At 40.2% G+C, this 24,033-nt stretch overlaps 1 long non-coding RNA gene and 2 pseudogenes across 1 annotated transcript in view; 2 read left to right on the top strand and 1 right to left on the bottom strand.

Annotated features, from left to right (window-relative positions):
* LOC101532907 (uncharacterized) overlaps window positions 1-14,496 on the top strand; it is a 48,732-nt gene extending 34,236 nt beyond the window's left edge. The window contains exons 2-3 of the long non-coding RNA XR_009244583.1: window positions 12,907-12,985; window positions 14,362-14,496. This is a non-coding gene — a long non-coding RNA (uncharacterized LOC101532907). The remainder of the gene's footprint in view (window positions 1-12,906; window positions 12,986-14,361) is intronic.
* Window positions 11,434-12,812, top strand: LOC131477927 (methionine--tRNA ligase, cytoplasmic-like; annotated as a pseudogene).
* A 7,735-nt stretch (window positions 14,497-22,231) lies between the features above and the next one.
* LOC101524369 (10 kDa heat shock protein, mitochondrial-like) lies at window positions 22,232-22,535 on the bottom strand (annotated as a pseudogene).
* Between the last annotated feature and the right edge of the window lie 1,498 nt (window positions 22,536-24,033).

Below are 24,033 nucleotides of genomic sequence, written 5' to 3'. Positions count from 1 at the left end.
AATAATATTATTTTGTGAAATACCTGTCATGACCCTCTGGGAAATAAAACAAAAGATTAAGGCCTGCTCAGACAGACCTGGAGTTAAAGGCTGCGGAAGAAAAAGGGCATGGAGATGAGGAAGGGGCCTTTTTGGACTCTGCTTGGCATGGAAGCTGAAATGAGCGTCACCTCGACCCTTCTTTGGTGGAGTGATGTGGGTTTGTGCCCCTCATTAGTGCTACGGTGGTTTCACAACCTGAGAGGGGCCCCACCAGAGTTCTACCATGCATTCCAGGTTTGATTGGAGGCAACTCCGCCCTCCTCTGATTACTGTGGTAGACATCACCTACCTAGATGTAAAATTACTATAGCATTTCAAATATGTCAAATGCAAGCTATTTATGCAGCTCAAAAGGAGTTACATGTGTTCCACTAAAATAATGTTTACTGTGACAAAGGTTAAAACCTAATAATTCTTTTGCATCTAAGCTCTAAAGCTCAAGTATTCAAACTAAAGTTTCTAACTGAACTCACGACCTACTAAGTTGGAAAGGATTATAACTATATTATATTTTGTTATCTAGACTTCAACAAAGAAGGGCCTTTCAAGTGCAAGGCTGTACATCGAGCACCTGATGAGCACCTGATGACCTCTGCCTTCTATCAGGAACCTTTAGATGGACCCCCTACTGCTGCTGTTACTCAACTGCGCCCTCTGTCAGCAGGAAGTAGTCAAGAGCGGACGACGTCCCCTTTCCCTAAACAGTTGGGGTCTAGTCCTCTGTCTGGAAATATAGGAGCCAGATGGGATGATAGGCAGTTAGGGTCTCCGGTTCCTGACAGAACTGTGTTGCATATATGTAACATCTTAGCACTAAGAGATTCTTAAATCTTAGTATTTTCAAGCATACTTGTACATTGTTAATTGTATTACTAAGAGTGTTATTGTATCAAAGATTTGATTAGTTACTAGAAAGAGGGGAGAATGAAGAGCCTGGAAGTTTTCTGCCTTTTGTGATTCCGCCTTAATGGCTTGGCTGGGGGCTGTGTGAACTCCAGCCCTGATAGCCTAGGTGACACCCGGCAGGACATGTGGCAGGTCATGTAGGCAGACCACTCCTCAGGAAGGAGGTACCTGGTGTTTGATAAGATCCACCGCCCTATAGCTCATCAATTTGTACTTTTTGAAAGTTGCTAGTTTCAAACCCACCAATAGAAGCCTGCTAGATCATGACTGTATAATTAATAGCCTGAAATGTATAAAAACTGGGGGGCTTGGGCTCTCGCTCTCTCTCTCTGGCTCGCGCGCTCGCTGTTTGCTAGCCCTGCGGACCCTGCAGCGGCTGCCCCTGCCCAGCCATGCTGGGCTGGGGGAGGTGGCTGGGAGACCTAGGTTTGTTTGAATAAACCACCTTTTTGCCTTAAAAAAAAAAAAAAAGATTAAGGCCTGCCAAGAAATAATACAAGTCCCGGTTCTCAGTGTTCAGTTGTGTGGTGGTGACCTTCGCTGGTGCCCTGGCAGCTTAGATGAGGAAGCCTGACAGCATCAAGAGTGGCGAAATCCTCACCAAGAGCGGAATGCTGGAGCTGAATTTTGAAGGATGAGTGTTCAATAACAGCTCAGGGTGAAGAGGTAAACCGAATAGCGAACACTAGGCAGGTGACGACATGTGACTCGGCTCCCAAGTTTGAGGACTGTCAAGCACAAATGTATGCTTAATAAAAACCTTCATTACCTGTGGTGATGGCACAACTGATCAAATATCTTTGCTGAAATTCTGCTCTTATACGCGTATGTAGGTAAAAGTATCATAAATAATAAATGAAGAATCACTGTCTGTACCGGCCAGGACCTGTTGTCAGCCGAAACACTTTATTCAAGTCATAATATTTGTGCCTTTGCTCATGAGACTTCTACTACCTAGACTCTTCTTTCTTTTCTCAGAAAACTTCTTATTCTTCAAAATTCACTTTATGATATTCCTGCTTTTTAATTCCTTTTTGTTTTAAGCAGGAACATATCTTTTGGGGAGCCTTATGAAACAAACCATCGCTGCCAGTTGTTTGTTATTTTTTTTAAGATTTATTTATTTTTATTGGAAAGGCAGCTATACAGAGAGGAGGAGAGACAGAGAGGAAGATCTTCCATCCAATGATTCACTCCCCAAGTGACCACAATGGCTGGAGCTGAGCCAATCCAAAGCCAGGAGCCAGGAACTTCTTCCAGGTCTCCCACATGGGTGCAGGGTCCCAAGGCTTTGGGCCGTCCTCGACTGCTTTCCCAGGCCACAAGCAGGGAGCTGGATGGGAAGTGGAGCCACCAGGATGAGAACCGGTGCCCATATGGGATCCCGGCACGTTCAAGACGAGGACTTTAGCTGCTAGGCTATTGCACCGGGCCCTGTTGTTTGTTATTTTTAACTACAGGTGTTTGTCCCCACAACCTCATTGAAAATATCCCTGTCAAGATTACCAATGTTCTTCAGTATTAAACCCAATAGGAAATTTTCAGTCCTCATCTTACTAAGAAGCCTATATAGCAAAACATAGTTTTATGTGACTCCTTTCCTGGAAACACTTTCTTATTGTGACTTGCAGAGTCTCATGCTTTCTTGGGTTTCCACCTAACTGGCTTCTCAGCATCCTTTTCTGACTCTTCCTTATCTTTCCTACCTCCAAACTTTAGAGTATTCTGCAAGGCTCGATCTTTAGAACTCTTTTGCATGTATACACATTTTCAATAACGTTATCAAGTCTCACAACACTTCACATAGTATCCATACACTGATGATCCCTAGCTTGTACACGTGGAGTAGAATTCATACCCAAGAAATCACAACTCATGTATGTATCCACCTACTTTATATCATTACCTGTATGTCTATTAGGCATATCAAACATAACATGCCTCAAATTTGAGTCTATTTTTCCTTCTGTTCATCGTGAAACCTACATAAAATTCCCATTTGCTCTGTTTCACCTAATCAGCTATCCACATAATGTGCAATAATGACCAAGATGTTATCATGTCCAAGGTCTTGTACACTCTGTGCCTCTGCTGCCTCTCTGATCTCCTCTCCTTGTATTCTTTTATCTTTTTTGTGGCTGTCTGTGTTTTAATCACACGACCCGCCCCTGTCCCCCTCTCTGTTCCAGGCATGCTGTCAACATAAGTCACTTGCATTAGCTGTTCCCTCTGCTGAAACATTTTCTGTCAAAACTGTTGTCTGCAATAGCAACCCCGCAGTCTGTGACTATACTTTACCTTGTTTGCATGTAACACTGTCTCACCTTACATTGTCTGTTTATGTATTTTACTGTCTGCTCGAGTTGAATAAATATAATAATGGCAGATATTTCTCTTCATTATTCAAAAAATTTTCATTTTTTTCCAGTTCAGTGTGGTATTATCTAGTAGCGTATTATGTGTAATTTTATTATTTTGATGTCCATCCCTTCTGTACCTATTTAGTTCACTGTTTTGGTCATGAAGACATGTTGAATTTTATTAAATGCATCTTCTTCATTTTCGTCCTTCATTCTGTAGTGTTATAACACATTTATGGATTTTTATATGTTGAATCATACTTGCCTACTTGGGACTCAATATCACTTGATCAGTTCAAACAATCATTTGAATGCACTGTTGGATTTCATTCACATGAACTTGGCCTGTAGCATTCTTTCTTCTTTGTTTCTGTGCCTAGATTTGAACACAAGGTAACACTGGGTTCAGAGGATGAAGAATTTCCTCCTCTGTTTTTTCTTTGTTGTTGTTGTCGTTTTTAAGTAAAAATAGTAGGATTGAGTTTAATTCTTATTTAAAAGTTTGGTAGAATTCAATTGTGAAGCCTTCTGACCTTGGGGTTTCTTAATGAGAGCCTTCTTTATTATTGATTCAATCTCACTATTCATTATGCATGTATTTGGGTACTCTCTTTCTTCGTAATTGAATCTTGGTACACAGTGTGTCCAGAAATTTGCCTTTCTTGTAGTTTATCAGATTGGCTATCATAAATTACTAATAATTAGTTTAGCCCCGTTTTGTGCAGTGTTATATAAAGTCTCTATTTGCATCTCTGATTTGACAGGTTTGAATGTGGTTTGCTTGTTCTTGGTCCATCTAAGGAGTTCTTGATTTTGTTCAGCCTCCAATGAAGCAGCTCTTTGTTGCAGTGCCTTCCTAGTATTTTTCAGCTTCTGTGTCATTTATTTGTGCTGAATAATCTTTCTTTCCTTCTACTAATTTTGAGATCGCTGACTTTTTTTTAAAGATTTATTTTATTTCTATTGGCCACCCAGTCCTGCAGAGAGAAGGAGAAACAGAAAAGATTCTTCAGTCTGCTGATTCACTCCCCCAAGTGGCCACAGGGGGTGGAGCTGCTCCCATCCAAAGCCAGGAGCCAGGAGCTTCCTCCAGGTCTCCCAAGTGAGTGCAGAGTCCCAAGGCTTTGGGCCGTCCTCTACTGCTTTCCTTGACTACTTTCCCAGGCCACGCGCAAGGGTGGCTGGGAAGTGGAGCAGCTGGGACACTAACTGGTGCCCATATGGGATCCTAGCACATGCAAGGCGAGGGCTTTGGCCACTAGCTACCGTGCCAGGCCCTTTTTTGTTTTTAATGTGTTCTAGTTCCTTTAGGCATAGCAGTAAGTTCTGTGTTTGCGATCCTTCTGCTTTTTGAGCATGAATATTCCTTAGCATCTATTTCCCCCTGTTATTACTGCTATTTCTATAGCCCATGAATTTTCCTAAGTTGTGTTTCTACTTTAATTTGAATAAATGATTTAATTTTTTTGATTCTTTTTAAATTTCAATTTATAAAGGCAACGAACTTTTTATATTTCATATAAACAGTAATAAGAAATAATTCCTAATTTTTCTCAATCCAGTGGTTCTTTCAGAGTATGTTGCTTAATTCCTTTTTATTATTATTTAAGTACTTTTCAAAATTTTTTGATTATTTGTGCTTAATTTTATTGCATTGTGGTCTGAAAAACTTCATTTGTGGTTAAGTGACTTTTTCTACTGATGTGCTTTGGCTATTTGTGTTTTTGTATAGAATTTTGCTTTGTGGTAAACATGTGCTTTAAAAACTTCATTTGTTTCTAATAGATCTTTTGAAATGACAACATTGATTGCAAAATAGGGAAACAAATGCATAAGAAATACTAAAATAGAACTCTATAATTGCACTCTGTCCCTTCCTCAATTTCTAATTTTGACGTCCCATTTAAATATATGTTGCCGCTCTTAATATTTTAGTGTAGCTATTACTCTTAGATGCTTTGTTTCCTAATTTTTAAAGTTTATTTACTTTTATTGGAAAAATCAGACAGAGAGGAAGATCTTCCGTGTGCCGATTCACTCCCCAAATGACCACAATAGCCAGAGCTGAGCCAATCCGAAGCCGGGAACCAGGAGCTTTTTCTGGGTCTCCCATGCGGGTGCAGGGTCCCAAGACTTTGGGCCGTCCTCAACTGCTTTCCCAGGATACAAGCAGGGAGCTGGATGGGAAGTTGGGCTGCCGGGATTAGAACCTGCGCCCATATGGGATCCCGGTGCGTTCAAGGCAAGGACTTTAGCCGCTAGGCCACCATGCCAGGCAAAACTTCCTAATTCTTGCATTAAATATAATGATAGTTTTATGTTCCATTCTTACAATATTAGTGCATTTTTATTTTGTACTGTTACTCTCTAGTGGGTTTTACCTTCTCATACTTGCTTCCACTTTATTAGCATTTCTCCCTTTCCATTTGAAGAATCCATTCAACATTTCCTGTGGGGCAAATCTGATAGTGATAACTTCTCTTAGTTTCTATTTGTCTGAGAAAGGCTTGATCCTCTCTCATATCTAAAGGACAAATTTGAAGGATACAACATTCTTTTTTTAACATTTGTTTATTTTTATTGGAAAGGCATATTTATAGAGAGAAGGAGAGACAGACACAAGATCTTCCACCTGCTGATTCACTCCCCAAGTGGCCACAATGGCTGGAGCTGAGCCGATCCGAAGCCAGGAGCCAGGAACTGCTTCTCGGTCTCCCACGGGTCCCATCGGTTTTGGGCCGTCCCAAGGCTTTGGGCCGTCCTCGACTGCTTTCCCAGGCCACAAGCAGGGAGCTGGATGGGAAGTACAGCAGCTGGGACACAAACCAGTGCCCATTTGTGATCCCAGCACAATCAGTGCGAGGTTTTAGCCACTGAGCCATCACGCCATGCCCTATATTGTTTTCTTAGTGAAAGATTCATTCCATTCCTTCCTGGCCTGGAGTGTTTCTTTTGAAAAATCTGCAGCCAGGCAGCTGAGACCTTCTTTTTTTCTTTTTGCTGTTTTTTTCTTTTTCTTGCACTTTTGCTAACTTTCTCTATCTTTAATCTTGAAGAGCATGATCCTAGCATTTCTTTGGGTAGACTTGTTTGACTTGAATCTCACGAGTGACTTCTATCCTTTCTGTATTTACATAATGCTATCTTCATCTAGATTTGATAAGAATTATGGTATTAACACGTAGAATAATTCCTAGTTGTTTAATATTCTCATGTCCCACCTGAACCACAGTGTTTTAGACATTTGTTCTTTTTAAACTGATCTAAAATTCCTATAAACTTTCTTCATTCTTCATGATTCTTTTTATCCCCTTTTTGCTTCCAACAATGCATTTTTGAAAGATTTATTTATTTATTTATTTTTATTGGAAAAGCATATTCACAGAGAGGAGGAGATAGAGAAAGATCTTCTGTCTACTGGTTCACTCCACCAAGTGGTTGTAATGGCCAGAACTGAGCTCTGATCTGAAGCCAGGAGCCAGGAGCTTCCTCTGGGTCTCCCCTGCAGGTACAGGGTCCAAAGGCACTTGGCCGGGCTCGGCAGCGTGGCCTGGTGGCTAAGGTCCTCGCCTTGATCCCATATGGCTGCTGGTTCTGGTCCCGGCAGCTCCACTTCCTCTCTGTCTCTCCTCCTCTCAGTATATCTGACTTTGTAGTAAAAATAAAATAAATCTTAACAAAAAAAAAACAAAAAAAAACAAAGGCACTTGGCCATCCTCTGCTGTTTTCCCAGGCCATAAACAGGGAGCTGGAAGGGCAGTGGAGCAGCCAGGATATAAACTGGGTACCAATATGGGATCCCAGTACACGCAAGGCGAGGATTTAGCCACTAGGCTACCACACTGGGCCCTTCTTTTGGAATTTTTTTTCTTTTAAATTCTGCATAGGATATTTCGGAGTGTTGCATTGGATTTGTTTAATTACTTCCATTTCTCTATCATGTCTTGTTATTGGAATACTAAATTCTTTTTATTCTCTTGAAGTCCGTTGATTTTCCATAAAAAAGCTGTTTGGAAATCTTCATGAAAACATTTGAAAATTTCAGTTTTTGGATGGTTGGGTTCTGGAACATTATTGCTGTTTTGTGAGGTCATTATAATTTCAAAGTTCTTCATACATGCCGATATAAATATCATCTGTATGTTGAAAGATTAGTTATAATGATTTGGCCTTATATGTGACTGTTGTTCTAGAATTAGTATTACCTGTTTATTTCTCCAAAACTGTAGACACCTCTGAAATTTCATCATCAGATAATACTTGTTAAGATCTGTTCACTGAGATTTACTGCTCTGACACTAAGTCTCAAAACAGTCTCATGGTGTGTTGATTGTTTGTTTGTTCTCTGGCTGTCTAACCAAGGTTATAGGAGGCATGACAGTGGCAGCTCCCATCTGCCCAGGTAGGTAGGTCACAGCTTGTCTCACAGTCATCAGGCTCTGTGAAATCTTGGGGTACATTCCAGGTCCATGAAAGGTTAGTCAGTGATACATTCTGAAATAGGCCCATTGCAGCAGTGCTTGGTCTCTATGGACAAAGCAAGTCTAGAAACTCCACTCTCAGGACTTCCATAGGGACAGGCTCCTGTCTAGTGCCTGGCTTTACCAACCCAGCACTGCATCCTGAGTCACACCTCTGTAATTCCTTACTGTATACCCACAATTGAAAGAGGAGTGATGTAGGCAGCCTGTTGGCAGAATATACCTACACCAGGCATGATCATTCCTGGATCTCAGTTCCTGGGCCCCATGAAATCTTAGGGGTACACATGAGGCATCCTTGAGGCTGGTGGTGATACACAGTGAGAAAAATCCATCCCATAGCAGCTAGAGTATTGTTGAGCTTTGGGCCAGAATTTGGGGGAAGGGGTGGCAGAGCTCTCTGTCTACAGAGTTTCTTAAAACTCAGTCTTCAGGCACAGGCCATGTGGGCATGGGACATGTGGTGCTGTCTGATTTTTTATGGCAACAGGCCTGCCTGTAGGATTCAAGTCTAAGGACTAAGCTTAAATCCTTCTCTACTGCCCAGGTGGGAGGCAGCTCTAGAGTCTGTTGCTTGCAGTTAAGTGACAGTCGGACATAAACAACTCTTCCTGCTTTATTCAATGTTACTTTCCTCTCTATTATACTAAATCCAAACAATATGGTCTCTCAAGGATATCCAACGTTTTTCTGAAGGTGATTTGGTACGTGAATAGCACTTCACATTGTTTTCTCTGTAGCAGGTGATTGCTTGAGCATCTTATCCAACCATTATCTTACTTACTAAGTCAACATCTTGCTCTTGGAAACTCTCCACAAGTTTTTATTTGTTTACTAGAGAAACAGACTATTAGCTGTACTTCCCCTACCCGCAGGAATAGAAGCATCTGGATGGAATGCAGATAATGGCTGGTTAGATTTGAAAATAAGTGGAAGACTTATAAAATGTAATTCTTGATTTATTTATAAAAAGGCTATAGTCGGAAGCTGGAAGGGAAGGGGAACAGGAGGACTGTATATGTTACTGGTGTCGCAGCAGTGGCTTTATCTGCTCTGCTGTTATGCTGGTACCTTGTCTCATTTTCAAACATTCATCTAGGCATCTTACTTAAGATAATATTTTGTTTTGTTTTTCATTTTTTTATTATTTATTATTTTTAATTCATTAATTACATTGTATTATATGATACAGTTTCATAGGTACTTGGGTTCTCCCACAGTAATTAGCAATCCTGTTATCCATACTGTACTCCTTCCATACGACTTCAAAGTTTTTAACTTCAATTCTACTTGATGATGTGTGGATTATTTCACACTAATGTAAAGCACTAAACATGCATTGTGACTACTATAAATTGAAGAAAAATATTCCTTACATTTATTTGTACTCAAATATGTATAAATACTTACCTGGATTTGTAACACTTTATTCCCAAGGATGTTTATTTTTTTACTTCTAGAAAAACAAAGCGCTACTATGACTCTAACTCTTACACCAAAAATACAGGCATTAGCAACACCGTTCTAGTTTTGAAGCACTTCTGTAACTTATCAATCTGTTACTTGTAGAGAAACTTACAGTACAACTATAGCTACAGCTTTGTGTTAATTCTAACACCTGAAAATAAAGCATATCTTCAAATTCTGAAAAAAAAAAAAAAAGGCTATAGTCAAGGCAAACTCCATAAGCCCAGACAATGTAGGGACTTATAGAGTAAATAGAGCTTTAAATTAATTTCAAAACATAGTGGATTGGCCCAGTGCGGTAGCCTAGTGGTTAAATCCTTGCCTTGCATGTGCTGGTATCTCATATGGGTGCCGGTTCATATCCTGGTAACTCCACTTCCCATCCAGCTCCCTGCTTGTGGCCTGGGAAAGCAGTTGAGGACGGCCCAAAGCCATGGGACCCTGCACCCGCGTGGGAATCCTGAAAGAAACTCTTGGCTCCTGGCTTTGTATCAGCTTAGCTCTAGCCACTGGGGTCCATTGGGGGGTGAACCAGCAGACGAAAGATCTTTCTCTCTCTCCTTCTCTGTAAATTTAACTTTCTGATAAAAGCAAACAAATCTTAAATACACACACACACACATATATATATATATAAAAAATAGAAAAAGGCTAGTGTTATGATGTGGGTGAAGCCACTGCCTTGCAATGCCAACATCACATATAGGAATGCAATCAAATCGCAGCAGCTTTGCCTCCAATCTAGCTTTCTGCTGATACTCTTGGGAAAGCTCAGGGAGATGGACAGGGTTCTTGGACCCCTGCCAACAACGTGGGAGAGATGGATAGAGCTCAGGGCTCCTGATTTCAGCCTGGACCAATGCTGTCCATTGTAGCAATGTGGGGACTGAATCAGAGAATGGAAGATTTTTTTTTCTGTGTTCTACCTTCTTTCTGTTTTGCTCTGCTTTTTGAAAATAGGTAAATAATTTTTCAAAACCATAATGACAGTCCAGGATTAAATTATTATGTATAGCCTTTGTTTACATACCTGATGAATAATAGTTTTTTTTTAATTTTTGTCTACTTATTTTTTCTTGGTTCTTTGTTATCATTTCTATTGCCATTTGTTGATATCATCACCTAATGTAGTGTTAAACACGTGGAAAAAATAAAATTAAAGAAAGCATAGACCAGAGATGGTCTCCCCAAGAAACTGTTGAATGTATCTGGACAATAAGATGCTGGGCTCTATGCAAAGTACATGCTTGCAACAAAAGGATTATGACTGGATTTGAACTGTAATACTGCAACAAGGTGGAGGAATCCACCATGGGCAAGGGTACGGGGAGGGGCTGGGGGAATCTCAGAGCCTAGGAGACAGTGTCACATAATGCAATGTAATAATAAAAAAAGAAAGCATAATGGAAGGTTTTGTGCATATTTGGGAATAGTGCATATTTGGGAAGAAAAATAAAAACAGATCAGTAAAGAGGTAGTTACAGTGGTTTAAACAATGATGTTAGGTACTGGAACTAAGATAGTAGAAATAAAACAATTAGACACATACCTATCCATAACATCTGAATAGAGACATTTAATGGATATTTAGATGTGAAAATCTACAACTCAAGAGAGAAATCCTGGGCCCAGAATGATGGCCTAGTTAGTGGCTAAATACTCATCTTTCATGCACCAGCATCCCCATATGGGTGCTGGTTTGTGTCCTGGCTGTTCCACTTCCCATCCAGCTCTCTGCTTGTGGCCTGAGAAAACAGTAGAGGATGGTCCAAAGCCTGGGACCTTGAATTCACATGGAAGACCTGGCAGGGGCTCCTGGCTCCTGGCTTTGGATTGACTCAGCTCCAACCACTGTGCACACTTGGGGAGTGAACCAGCAGTTGGAAGCTCTTTCTCTCTGTATCTCTTTCTGTATATCTGCCTTTCCAATAAAAATAAATAAATCTTTTAAAAAGAGAGAGAGAGAGAAGTTGTGGCTAGACATCTAGATTAGGGTTCATCTCAATGTGGTTATATGAAATTTAAAAGGCAAATAGAACCAGTTTGTTGATAATTCATGACACACAGATTCACAGTGCTTCATAAATATTTCCAAATTTTTAATTTGACAATATTACAAATTAGCAAATTATCCACCAAAGTTGAATTATCTGGTTTTTCTTGGAAAATCCAAAAATTTAACAGGACTGAAACTCACATAATTAAAGCTTAGTGACAAGCATCTCTTTCAGATGTGAAATACAGAGTGAAGTTTCTGTAATCCTCTTTCAGCTGCTTTCACGTATTTATGTTACTTGTTTGGCCACTCTATTTGAATTTGCTTGTGCAAGGCTATTATGATTACACGGGGATGGATTTGGGGAAAAGTTTACAATTAGGTGGAAAGAGTAAGTAGAACTAAGAAAGACATAGATAAGACATAGAAATATTGGGAGATGAAAGACTTGAAAATACAGTGTTACAGAAGATAATGGAGAGTTGCCAAGGAGGAGGTTCATCAGTGGTGTTAAGTGTCCCCAAGGAGGATCAGAATGACACTATCTGGGTAAAATTTCCCAGCAGTAGTGATTAAGAAATCCCTTTGAAATCAATGTGGAATTCACGGCCAAATGAAGCTGTTTATGATCTGTAGCAACCTTGAAAACCATCACAGGATCTGGCTGGGGAATGCTCTGGGCAGAACAGAGCTGCTTATCAGCAACACAAGCCCCAAAGAATGTATGGTTCCATTCCTGACCTGGCCTAAGGTCCCTGCCCTGCAACCAGATGGAGGAAGCGATCTCTTCTCCACTAGCGCAATCTGCCAGTACCTCTTTCTGTTATGTCGCTTCAAGCAAGATGACCTCAGCAACCAGCAACTGAAATGGCCGGCAACAGAGCTGTAACAAGTTTGCCGGCTACCTGTAGCAGTCTGAGGCAAGAAAGGGGAGAATGTTCTTGACCAATCCAAAGGCCTTAACTCACATTGAGCATGGCTTGAGTCATCAGAACTGTCCTTTCCTGGCAGGGCAGATAGAATCTCTAGCTGACATTGTTTTGTGGGTGAGATTATACCCTTTAGTCAAAGACTCAGCTGACCTCTTAGAGAAACTGGGAGTTCTGCACAGCTGGTTCTAGACACTGAGTGCCCAAGAAACCATGTTAGACAACTCCAGAGACTGTGCTGGAACAGCCAGGGGTCCTGACTCTTGAACCCCACCTCCGCCCACAACTCTAGCCCAGGCCACCTGAGAGAGAACTGTCAACAATGACCTGTGAAGGAGGAAGAGATGACCACCCTATCTGAGGAAGAGATCACCTAGGCTGTTAACTGCTCAGGAAAACCATCTAGAAAGCTTGCCCCTGCTTTGGACCCAGCAAAATACATTTTTTGCCTGTGGCTGGGGAAAGGAATGCACTCATCACATTGCCTTCCCTATGACAACAATGTTCTTCACCTTGAAAACATCATTGGTTGCATATTCAGTGATAATATCTTTGTCCGGTACCTTTCCATTGGAACATTCTCTACTGCAGGGGAAAGATTAAGTATGGTATAGACACAGAGGCTATGAGGGAAGACTAAGTGATATGTGACAAAAACCATGTTATCCATTATGGCATCTACCAGTGGTTTAATTAATGTTTTTGTTTGCATCATTACTTCCCAGACCAAAATCAGCCAGCACATCTTCAGTGGTTGCTGTAATGAGGTTTTATGCTTCACAGTACTGTGGAGTGACTGGAAGTGTAAGTACCCTACCCAAGTCTTTGGCTGACTATTTCGTGGAGGATATATGTCCCCTCTGTGTTTATGAAGAAGCCTGCAGTGACGAATGTGGCAAGCGTGGCAAGGTCACCAATGCTGCTGAACTCAAGAAAACTCAGTGTAAAGCTGGCAGGTGAAGTCCTTGCGGTGAAGTCCTCGAAACAACTGTACCTGGACCTCCCCAAGCTGGGAAAGCCACTGGAGGCAAGACTGGGGAAAGACATTGCCTGGCAATAACTGGATACTCAATGTGCAGTTTATTATTTGTTGTTGGCTTCAGAATGGCTTCGGGCCACATTGTATAACCTGAGACCTCAAATGGAGAATCCAGGGAGGGCCAGGAAATTTTTAAAAAAGATTTAGTTATTTTTATTTTAAAATCAGATATATATAGAGAGGAGAAGAGACAGAGAGAAATATCTTCTGTCCAATGAGTCACTCCCCAAGTGAGCGCAATGGCTGGTGCTGTGCCCATCCAAGCCAAGAGCCAGGAACTTCTTCCAGGTCTCCCATGCGGGTGCAGGTCCCAAGGCTTTGGGCCGTCCTCCATTGCTTTTCCAGGCCACAAGCAGGGAGCTGGATGGGAAGTGGAGCTGCCGGGATTAGAACCGGTGCCCATATAGGATCCGAGTGCGTCAAGGCGAGGACTTTAGCCGCTAGGCCCCAGCGCCGGGCCCCCAAGAAAATTTTGAGGATAGGGTCTGGCACGGTAGCCAAGTAGCTAAAATCCTTGCCTTGCATGCACCAGGATCTAATATGAGTGCTAGTTCATAACCCACCTACTCCACTTTCCTTCTGGCTCCCTGCTTGTAGCGTGGGAAAGCAGTAGAGGATGGCCCAAAGCCTTGGGAGCCTGCATCCACATTGGAGACCCAGAAGAAGATCCTGGCCCTTGGCCTTGGATTGGCTCAGTTCCGGCCATTGCAGCCATTTGGGGAGTGAACCAGCGGATGGAAGAGCTTTCTCTCTGTTTCTCCTTCTCTCTGTAAATCTGACTTTCCAATAAAAATAAATCGGTATTAAAAAAGGAAAAAAAGAAAGTTTTGAGGACAATGTATTCTATATCTAGTTTGGTGCCACTATTGGCTACCTGTCACAGCCAACACACAGACCAGAGGGAGAGATGGTAGCAAAACCCAGAGCAAGTGCACATTTATCAGTTAATATTCAAAGACAATGCTCCCCTCCATGCCTTCTTCTTTTGTTGTTTAGCTCTCAGAGTTGAGGACAACTACACCTGAATCAGAGTGCGCAAACTACAAGGACAGGAAATTCTCTAAAAGCCAGGGCGTAGGAATGCTTGGGGACATGACCTAGGACACAGGAATCCGTGCTATCTCGTGTCTTTGTCTGCTAGGTATTCAGCCTGAGGGCCACACAGTGCTTTCTTCTGGACAAGATGTGCTGGTCAAGAATGACTGAGCTACTTCGCAACCTGGGCAACTTAAGCAACAGAACTTTGATGTTTATATTTAAGCTGGCTGGGGGTATGTACATCAGAGAGCCAGTGCTTGTTGATCTGTGTCATCCTAGAGATTCAAAACTATCACGTGCTGCTGAAGGAAGGCTCAGATCTTGGATGCATTACACAGTAGCCTTCCCAGGCCTGCACACTGTAATTTATACATTCAGGTGAATGTACCCTTGGAGCAGATTAAAGACAGTGAAGATGACAGAAAGCTGACAAGCACAGTAAGACACTTGGCAGCGACTGTAGCTGCCACCATGCTCCAGTTTGACATATTACATGCCCATGGTTAATGCCATCCTGTGGGCCCAGATGTAGCTCCCACCTCTAGCCTGCAGGTTTCTGCTCACACATCTCCTGTGTATCTTACCAGCAGCACACCAGAAAGTAAATGCATATGGACAGTAATAAGTACATATTATAGGAGATAAGGAGAAAAATCACTCTGAAAAAGCAATTTCTCAAAAACGAGAGGGAAACCACACTGGAAGAATGTCATTGACCATTGTGTCTGAACCTTAATGGGTATATTCATTCTTCTTAGGCCGCCTTAATGATCTTTGGACTTCCTTGGCTTGTAGAAATGCTTACCCCAATTTCTGTCTTCATCTTCATATAGTTTTCTATGTCTAGGTACACATGTCCTCTTTGGCACTAGTCATACTTGGTTAGGGATCCACTCTGCTACAGTATAATCTCATCTTGCTTAATTACATTTCTTTCTTTTTTAAAAAACTTATTTTTTATTGAAAAGGCAGATGAGATTTTATGGAGAAAATGAGAGACAGAAAGATCTTCCATCCACTGGTTCACTCTCTAAATGGCTGCAATGGCCTAAACTGAGCCAGTCTGAAGCCAGGAGCCAGGAACCTCTTACGGGTCTCCCACACAGGTGCAGGTCCCAAAGCTTTGGGCCATCCTCTACTGCTTTCCCAGGCCACAAGCAGGGAACTGGATGGGAAGTGGAGCAGCCAGGAACTAATTGGCACCCATATGGGATCCCAGCACCTGCAAGGTGAGGAATTAGCCATTGAGCCAATAATACTGAGCCCTAATTACATATTCAGTGTTTCTTTTTCTAAATAAGAATCCCCAGGTACTTGGGTTAAAGGACTTCTTTATACAAATTTTGGGAAATCACAATTCAAGACATAACAATAGATAAGTTATCTGAAATTTTCTGAGCCAGTTGTCTTCTCCAAATCTTGCCTTCCCAGTGTTGAGACAACTTGTGACATTTACCGTATTTCATCTCCTGCCTGCTCTTATGATCCAAGCTTTGTTTGGTAAACTTGTGAGTCCCAAGTGTTTTCTTATTAATGTTTTCAGCTTAGCTTTCATCTCCAATCTCATTTCATCCCTGGTGCCACACACTCATAATTTACCATATGTTCAGCTCCCATCATCACATTGTCCCTTTGGCCTTCTTCTAACTAAATTCCTTAGTAATTAATGAAGTGTTACTCCAATTTGGTGGTAATGTTACCTCCTGCTGTAGGTCACTGGTTGCTATTAAGTGAACTTTGGCCACCAACTACATGATCTCCTCCTAGCATCACAAACTGTATCACAGGAGCTAGAAAACATGATGTAGTCAGTAGAGATGCGGCAAATATGGATTTTCTCCCAAAATGTATACATTGGAAGAAAGAACAGAGGGTAGAAATGGTTAATCACATGGCCTAGACAGAAGGTGACTGGCAGCATGGCAAACCAGGGAGATAATCAGGAGGTAGAGATAATATAAGGGTAAAGAACAGGCACAGTAGGAGGATAGGAGTGGAATAAATTGGAAAAATAGGAGTCACTAGTCAGAGAGGAATTAGAGTTGAAGATCTAGAAGGTAGAGTCGTATTGAGAAATTACAAACACCTCAGTGGTGGCTATATACACTGAAGTGCAGGGCTGTGAGTCTTTGATATTCTAAGGACCACAGTAGGAGAAATGGAGAGTAAATTTGTGAGTGCTATGGGTAAGTGTTTTAAGCCTGAATTATATAAAAGTAAGCTGAGGAAAAAGTGATCAATGTAGCAATATTGTAAAGTGATGGTGCAGAGTTGTGTGGATAATGTGATTGAGCAATTAGGAAAGTGAATTTCATATATCTTAACATGGCTCTTACAGAATGGTATGCAAATATTTTCTGTACTATCCATTAACTTTTCATACATATATGTTAATTCATTAACTTTATCAACCTCTAAAATCTAATGAGGACTTGTCTGTAGTGTCATGTGCTTAGTCCTAAGCTCTAGAAGGCCTGGGTTTGTGTTCTAGCTATAGAGCTTACGATTTTTGTAACCTTCTCTTTGATTTTTTTAAATAGAGATGGAAGTAAGCCACAAATAAGTGTTGGTCTCCTTATTTTCCTGAAATATGAAAATCTATACAATGAGCAAAATGTTACCATTTTCAGATTCTTAATCTTTAAAATAAGTATAATAAAGTACAATAATAGAAATGTGTTCATATAGCTATTAGTAATTTAAAACGAGGTAATTATGCTAATTAATTAGAGCAATGTCTATTATTAATGCACAGTGATAAAAAATGTTGGTTATATTCATCTTTGATAAATGTATTATCATGATTTTTATAAATCTGTGCTATAATTTGTTTATAACATTGCAGTGTCATTCTTGGAATTTTTTTTTTTGCTTTCATGTTTGTATTTTATCTAAATATTTCAGTGTATTTTGACTAATGCCTTACTAGTCTACTTAGGAAACAGTTCATTCATGAGTGGAATCTGAAATAGCTAAGGAGTAGATATTTGGCATATCAGTTCAGATTCTGCCTAGGATGTCTGCTTCCCCTATCAAAGTGCATGGTTTCGAGTCCTCAATACTTTCCCCATTCCAACATTTTGCTAATGTTCACCCTGGGAGGAAGCAAGAGATGGTTCAAGCAGTTGGGACGCTGGTATCCAGGTGTGAAATCGGGATTGAGTTCCCAACTCCTGGTTGTAATGTGGCTCAGCCCTGGCTGTTGCAGGCTTGGACCATGGATAGTATATAGGTGTTTTCTCTCTCTCTCTCTCTTTCTCTCTCTCTCCCTAACCCTAACCCTTCCCTTCCTTCTTTCATCCTTCCTTCCTTTCATTCCTCCATGTATCAACTATCATCTATATCTTTAAATCTATTTCTGTTTCTGTCAGCATACCTCAAAAAAACCCAAAATAAAACAGTTGTTCTCCCAGAAGTCGAGAGTAGAATAGTACATTACTAGCAGCTGGAGAGGGATGATGGGAGAGAGAATGGAGAGAAGTTGGTCACCAAATAAACCTTTAGTACCTCAAAGGAATAAAATCCTAAGGCACAAATTATAGTTAGAAGTCAGCATTTGTCTGGTCACATTATTCAAATGAGCCTGCATTTTGAAATAATCAACCATGTTCCGGAGATTAATGATGGTTCAAATTTAGAACATATTCAGTAGCCTCACTGTTCACTTATTGATCATTCATATTAATCTTTGCTCTATTTGTATTTTATAATGTCTTTTCTACCGCTCCAGAAAGTTAGATCTGTCATTTTTTTTTATTTCTTATGGCTTTGAGTTTCTCTGTGTGGTTCTAATTTGAAAATCCTTTCTTCTGCACCTGCCGTTTCTGGTAATTGTTCCCAAGGTAGTCTTCTATTCAGAATTGCTTTCAAACCCCAATATTAATGATAGGCTGCCAGAAAGAAAGCATTTCTAAATCTAACTGTCACATTATAAGTCTTGCACTTTCACAAAATCTAGGGTTCCTTATAATTTTTTTCAAATGATAAGGATACCATAAATGTGTTATCTTTTTCATTTAAAATATGTGTTGCTCAAACACTGAGTTCAGTAGATATTTTTACTCTATCTAAATGTTGAATAGAAGATATGATTAGCAGATTCTGAGCAATGCAGTGAAGTATGAATTGACTTTAAATTTTGAATTTCCTTCAAGTCAAATGAGCATGTCCAATATGGCTTCTTTACTCTTAGACTGAGCTCAAGAACATACTGGAATGAACAAGGAACAGAAGGAGATAGAAGCCATAATGAATGTTTCCTTCAGAACAATCGCCAGAAATTCATTCTGGATGAATCTGGCGCTGTATTTCTAGTAGAATATGTTTTTTTTTCTTTACTTCCCTTAGCTTGCCACATTAATCCTCCATTCCTACTGACATGGAAATTTGTTTTTTAAAACTCACAATAACAATATAAAAATACTTAAATGCTGCACTAATGTCAACATCTTTGTATAAGAACTACTTAAAGGCAAAACAGTTTTAGTATTTACAATAACTCCAGCATCCAGTGTGGCACCTAACACATGCGGTAGATACTTTGTCAAATCAATATTTGTCATATATATTGATGAAGGAAAGGTGACTCACCAGGGAAACGGAGCTTCTGGACTTCTCCCAAGACATGGCACATTAGACGCTACTGGTCTATAATTCTATGAAGGTGGTTTTTGTTATATAGTCTCCTGGTTTCCCTCATGTCCTAGGGCTATTCCCATTAAGAATCATCCTTCTCTTGTTTTAGAGTTGTCTGTATTGTTTAGGCAAGCAGATAAGAGAGACATCTTGGAAAGGAATCCTTCATCCTCACTCATTCCTTTAGATGGCTAAACAAGATAGACAAAAATAAATAAGTCTTAAAAAGTGTCATCTCTCTCCCTTTTTTCCTCTCTGTCTCTATCCTTTCTCTCTACATTTCAGAGAAGCAAAGCTGGTTTTTCAAAGAAATAAAATTGACTGAACATAGTGGTAGATTAGTTACTGTTGGTAGGAGATAATAGGAATAGTCAATACCAACCATAATTCCTATAGTTTTTGGTTTTGTAACTAAATGAATGGAGGTGCACACACAAATTATAGGGAACAATATAAAAGCAAGGTATTGGATATGAATGTGGAAATTAGGAGTCTATTTTAATCCACTTATTTTTTTTTTAAAGATTTATTTTATTTTTATTGGAAAGTCAGATATACAGAGAGCAGGAGACAGGGAGAAAGATCTTCCGTCCATTGATTCACTCTCCAAGTGACCACAATGGCCGGTGCTGCATTTATCCGAAGCCAGGAGCCAGGAACTTCTTCCAGGTCTCCCACATGGGTGCAGGGTCCCAAGGCTTTGGGCCGTCCTTGACTGCTTTCCCAGGCCACAGGCAGGGAGCTAGATGGGAACTGGAGCAGCTTCGACACAAACCGACACCCATAAGGGATCCCAGTGCTTCCAAGGTGAGAATTTAGCCACTAGGCCGTCATGCTGTGTCCACTATTTTTTATGGTTAAAAAGAATTTTAGTGTGCAGCTAGAGTGCAGCTTGCATGTTTTCTATTGTTAGAGATGTATTTTTTGTTGTCACTGAATACATAATGAATTTTTATAATTGTTCCATGGATATTTGAAATTAATGGATACTATTTCTTCCTTTTTTAGCTTCCTATTTACTGTAGTTATAGGTTATTATCTAAAAATGAATACAGGAAGGTGCTTAACCTCAAATTTTCTCATTGAGTCATATTTTCTAAAGGTGAAGTGGATTCGATGGCTATGGACTGTGGCCAAATGTGCCTCCTCTCAGAAGGAGATTATTAAATTCTAAGGGCATAAGAAAGGCTTAGGAATAGGTCCTAAGCCCTACAGAATACATAAGTCCTCTTGGATGGTCTGCTGTGTAATCATGAAAAGTGGCTTTGTCTGATCCTGAATCCTTTGAGGGGTTAGCTAAGCAGTGTAGGCTCCAAAGAACATTGCTGAACCGAAGATTTAGTTCAGAGTGAAAGAGAGATGGCAACCACAATTTTCTCAAAGTAGCATATTTTCAGCATTTCAAAAACATAATATATTGACATGCCAGGTTAGTTAAAGGAAAATGAGTGGAAATAAGTAAGAGAAACTTGAGAGAGTTGTGATGACAGGGGAGGGGAAGGAAGCCCGAGCTAGTGCATATGTTGTGTGATCCTCTTGACATCAGCCTAAAGCAGAGGCTCCATCCCTGACTTTGGCTCAGCTCTGGCCTTTAGGGCCACTTGGGGAATGAACCAGCAGACGGTAGAGATTTCTCTGTCTCTCCTTTTCTCCATAAAATTTGTTCTGTCCTTCCCATAAAAATAAATAAATTTTTTTTAATGATTTGTGGAAGCTTTTATTGGAAAGGCAGATTCACAGAGAAGCTAGGAGCCTGGAGCTTCCTCCAGGTCACCCACATGGGTGCAGGTCCCAAGGCTTTGGGCCGTCCTCTACTGCTTTCCCAGGCCACAAGCAGGGAGCTGGATGGGAAGCGGGGCTGCTGGAATTAGAATTGGCGCCCATGTGGAATCTTGGTGTTTGCAAAGGTGAACTAGCCAATTGAAAATTGTCCCAGGCCCAATGCTATACAATTTTAAATAGTATCAGTTTCTCTATGCCACAGGCTAAAATATTGTGATGAACTACTTAATTTTGAGATTTTGTTTTCTTGCAAAATAATAATGTAATACAAAAAAATTGCACCCATCTAGAAAAAAAAGTGTGCTGTTTTATGTCATAGCAGGTTTCTTTAATCTCTAGTTTAAAAGAATACAGATACTTTATTATACCTGCTTCTGCAATATGCGGCAATGTTGTTTTGACTCAAACATATAATGTAAGTATGAGTTTGTTATTAAAGTACCTTAGTAATCTTTCCAAATAATTATGATATTTTGTCTTTGATGTTATACCAAAATTTGGCAAGTAGAAATTTCTTAGGACTTGACTGGAATGTAGAATATGAGGATGTATAAAAACTTTTCCTACTCCCTTACAGTAAAATCTACTGGTCTGATTTGCATTTTGAGTGCTTCTTGTACCTTTGCATGCTTTTGCACTCTTGTGTTGGTTGCTTGGAAAATATTGGTTCACTAGGTTATGAAAATCTTCCAGATGTCATCATATTTTGTAGTACAGTGTCAAAAAAGTCATATTCGTTAATATTATTACCAAGCTCATCAGAAAACCTTTAAGAATTAAGAAGTCATCAAGCTCTAGAGGCTGATGGAAATCCTCCAAAATGTGAATTTTTGTTTGAAAACTCAAATTTTAGTTTTGGCAAAATTTCTGCCAAAAATTTGAATTTAAATTCCAAGAATGTGTCAAATGTACTTCCAAAGCAAAAATAGCATTCCGTAAAAATAACAGCTGGTTTCCACTCATACCTTAAACAGTTATATAAGTACTTCTTTTTTTTTTTGTTTGTTTGTTTTTTTGGAAACAACTACTGTACGTCAGTGTGCATTGAAAGTGGTTTTTGCTGCATATTATATTTTAAAAAGATTTGTACTTGGGGCAGACATTTGGCTTAGTTAAGATGCCGTGTGGGGAGATAAGAATAGTGATACAGCTGGTTAAGCCTCAGATGACCCAATTACTTGTGTCCCTTCCACCCATACAGCAGTCCTGAATGGAGCTCTCGGCTCCTGGCTTTAGCCTGGTCTAGTCTTGGCTGCTCCAAGCATTTGGAAAGGAGGCGTAGGAGGGTTGGGTTAGCAGATAGAAGATTTTTCTGTCTCTCACTGTTCTCTGTCACCATGGCTTTCAAGTAAATAAATTTTTTTTAATGTGATGCTTTGGAAGCCCATATTGCATGTCAGAGTACATGTTTTTTTAATCCTGTTTCCACATCTGATTCCAGCTTCCTATTGTTTTTGGTCATTATTTTGGACAGCATTTATTTATTATGAGAGACATAGAAATGATTTACATGATGAAATATTTCAGAACTTCCGTGGAATGGACAGCTTCATATGCTACCATTTCAGTAGATTACCACCTCTATGTAGAAAATAATTCTTGTTGTCTAGAACAACTTGACGCTCCATACACTGGAAGAAGAACTTCATTGCCAACTGTCACACTAACTGGCTCAATCTCTCTACCTTTTCTTTTTTTTCTTTCAGAGCCTGATCCAAGTGACTAGTTTTGCTCATGATACTTTTGCTTGGGATTTGTCTGGAGCATAATGCCTGCTTTGCTTGCAGCTTCCATGGCACTTCTTTCAACCAATACCCAGCCAAAGACAGGAAGAACCTTCCTAAATGCTTGTCCTGTCATGGCCCCAGTGCCACAGCTTCTGTTCTGCTCTCGTGCCATCACAGAGAGACCCAAAGTCAGGCTCCAGTTTCTTATTAATGTGTACTCTTAGAGACAGCAGGTATTGATGCGTGTTTTGGGGCCCCTGCTGCCTATGTAGGAAAACAGGCTTGAATTCTCAACTCCTAACTTCAACCTAGTCCAGACTCAACTACTGCAGGCATTTCTCTCTCTCTCTCTCTCTCTCCTCTCTATCTCTCATCCAAATAAAAATGAATTAATTATAAATATATAAGTTTTACTGAGAGATGCAAATTAACTGAATAATTTTCCATGTTCACAACATTATTGTTCAATGGGCATTTTGCAAAAATTATCAATGTGTAATATTATACCATAAAATTGCTACTTCTCCTATTTACTGCCTTGATTTGTGTTATGGTACCAACAGTTTGATCTAACATGGCTTTGTACCATCAGAGTAAATAGCAACATAGTGGGAAATGCAGATAATGCCTTTATATTATTATACAATGTTTTTACCTCATTCCTCCTGAGAGCATTTTGAAGTCTTTTTAGATCGTATAGAGATACAGAAAGAATGGATTCTGAGCTTTGTAACCTGCATTCGTGGAAATAGCGCCCTAAAGATAATGTGCAGTATAGTGTCATTCTGCAAAACCTCATGACTCACTTGTGGCAGTCCCATTACCTTTGCTGCTGTTTCTCATTCTCTGAGCACAGGGAAAATCCACTCATTCTCCTTTTAAAGTGGCCAGAAAAGCAACAATATGACTATTGCACATATCATGTCCCCAGACACATGCACCAGAACATGTAGCTAGATGATTCCAGGCATGGAAGCCTTTGCTGAGCCTCTAAGGTTCTGAATTAATGCAATCATCTCATCGAAGAATTATTAAAGCAGTGAAATAATTGTTGGAGCTATATTTAATAAAAATAGTAGTTAACAATGATTAGGCATTTCTCATTCCAGGGATTGTAAGAAGCACTATGATTTATCTCAGTTTCTTAAAATCAACATTTTATTAATTTAATTTTTATTGAAATAGTCTTATTGTTATATTATTTAAATAATTGACAAGGATTCATGCCCATGAGGACCCTAATTAGGGTGGTTGGAAGGGTCAAGGCATGGGGGAAAGCAGGTGGGACAAATATTTCCAATTTACCTTTTCTTCTCTTTTTTCCTGTATCTTGGGGGGAGGGAACGGGAAAGGGAAAAAGGGCCTCTCCCAGCTGCTTACCTCCATCAGCTCTAGGAATGGGGGGATGTCCACTTGATGTCATCGTAGAAATCCCAATGCAGATAAGAATGTACTGAGAGTATTGCTTGATGGACTTTGATAGTTTTGAGACACTGTTCATTCTGTTGCTCTAAGGTTGAGAAAATCTTTCCAAGGTCCATTGTCCAACAGAGCCCGTCCCAGTGCGTCCACTCAACCGGACACTTGCTGCCAAAGCTCAGCCAGGAGAAATGTCCAACTTATTTTGCTCT

This window comes from Ochotona princeps, chromosome X (genome assembly GCF_030435755.1).
Source record: "Ochotona princeps isolate mOchPri1 chromosome X, mOchPri1.hap1, whole genome shotgun sequence".
NCBI classification, from domain to species: Eukaryota; Metazoa; Chordata; class Mammalia; order Lagomorpha; family Ochotonidae; genus Ochotona; species Ochotona princeps.
The sequence above is the reverse complement of the archived record's forward strand: the minus strand, read 5'-3'. Positions and strand labels throughout refer to the sequence as shown.